The sequence below is a fragment of the Microtus ochrogaster genome, chromosome 2 (assembly GCF_000317375.1).
Source record: "Microtus ochrogaster isolate Prairie Vole_2 chromosome 2, MicOch1.0, whole genome shotgun sequence".
NCBI lineage: Eukaryota > Metazoa > Chordata > Mammalia > Rodentia > Cricetidae > Microtus > Microtus ochrogaster.
Window position 1 is genome coordinate 36,653,457 of NC_022010.1, and position 2,311 is coordinate 36,655,767.

Genomic DNA, 2,311 nt, shown 5'->3' on the forward strand with positions numbered 1-2,311 from the left:
AAGATATGATAATTTTCCTTGTGTGTGTATTATATATGACCTACTTAATCGTGCTTTCCTATGGCTTTTCATAGCCTCAACTATATTAAAGTCTATCTTACTAGAACAGAAGACTTCCATTGTAAGTATTTCAGCATGCATCAATTGTCTCCGTGAATTCTCCTGAAACTCAAGAGTAATTTCATTAATCTTCATTATTTCTCACTGCTTATTCCATTTAGAGATAAACTAAGAACCCATTTCCTCTGATGTTCACAAATTCGGCAGCTTAGCTCAGATCAAGACCACAGGGTCCTGGCAATTAATATCAAAGCCCAGACTTGCCACAATCCTGAAATTTAATTAATGGTGTTGTCTCTCAATGAGCAAATACCAAACAGTTTGTTAAGATCGAATTTGTTCTTGTAATGGGATGAAAACTCATCACCCTATGTATCTTAATAAATTTCCGCATTAGTGTGCTGATACTCTCTCACTGGCACGTTTGAGATTAAATACAGAGCTACTCTCCTCGGGAAAACACTGCTGCATGTAAACCTGTGTGCAGAGGTTTGTCTTAGCACTCTTTCAAATACCTCCATGGGCTTCATTTCCAGTGCTGGCTGCACTGGACAGACCTGCATGAGTTGCTTCATGCTGTTTTTCTGTGGCTTTGGGAAGTTTTAAGTGATACTCAGTAGTGAAACATAGAGCAGAGAAAAAGCGGAATCTATCTGTTTGGTCCAGGTATCCTGCCTGTTAGCATTGGGAGCCTTTCTTCTAAGTACATATTGCTTTATCAGACAGATGTGAGAGCTCCTCCCAACTCTTTCTGCCCCAAATCTATGAACTCCAGGTCATTCTGGATACCAATATGGCTTGCTTTATGTTATGCTCTCTTCTCCAATATAAAATTAAGTATATTGTCTTTGCATAAAGATTTCACAATAACAAACATGTTGTTTGTGTTAAACTGCATTGTGTAATGTACAGATTTAAACTATGAACTCATTGACATGGATATAAAAACCAATATTCCATATGTATAGAACTCAACATGTAATTAGAGTAATCTTAGTAGGACTTCCTTTAATCTTGTCTAATATTTGTTAATGGCAAGCTGTTCATCGGAGTCTAAGTTTTTTAAATGCCAGTTCTTGTCTCTGCACAGGTGTTTGGTTTTTCAGTATGATGAAGCTTAAAGTGAGAGTTTCAATCTTTTCACACACTGTGAGCTAATTCACAAATTGATGGCAAATATAATCTAGAAATAAATTCAGATGATAAAGTCTACCTTTATGTGTAGACTTAGTGACTAATTTTAAAGTATCATGGACCTAAAATATAACAAATAGTTAGAAAACCCTTTTTCTCTTTGTCTGCATGCTACAGTAACATGCAAGCTCAATTCATTCAGGATCCTAGTGTGGGATGGGCAGTGGACATAAAGATCCACCCACAGACAAATAGCTATTAGTACTGATAACCGTTAGATGAAAGGAAACAGTTTTCTTAAAGTGGGATGTAGGATGTCCTTCTGTATCTGTGATGCTTTTTTTTTCTTTTTTTGGTTGATAAAGTTATTTCAGCCAATGGCTTAGTATTGCAGAGCCAGGCAGGAAATCCAGAGATAGAGAAAGGGAGTAAATGGAGTCTTAAAGTATATTTCCTTTATACATGCTTCACAGTAGATCTTCAAAAAATTAATTCTAATTCACTGACTTTGTCTTAATTACTATTCTATTGTAGATAAAGATAATATATCCAAGGCAACTTAAAGATGAAGGCGTTTATTTGGAATTTACAGTTTCAGAGGCTGGGTCTTTCACTATCATGGTGGGGAGAATGGCAGCAGGCAGTCAAGGGACTAGAGCAGTAGCTGAGAGCTTACATCATATCCATAAGTAACAGGAAGAGAGTGATAGCTAGAAATGATGTGAGGATTTGAATACTCACAGCCCACCCCCAGTGACACAACTTCTCCAACAAAATCCCACCTCCTAATCTTTCCAAAAGTTTCACCCACCGGAGGTCAACTGCTCAAGTATTTAACATATTCCAGCCATTTTCATCCAAATTTCTCATAGAATCTAACAGCTATAAAAGGCTATTTGAGTACTAATATTTCAAATTCAGAATTTCTTATTTTTTCACTGTAAATAATAATTATACCAGGATTCCACAACATGGTAATGACTTTGAGTTAAATCTAGATCTTTCTGTGGTCAGGTAATACTCCTTTATATAGTAATAAAATTATAAAAGATAGAAAAATAAGTCTGAACACCTCTTTTGACAGATGCAGTTAAGTTTGGAATGTTTAATGCTGAGG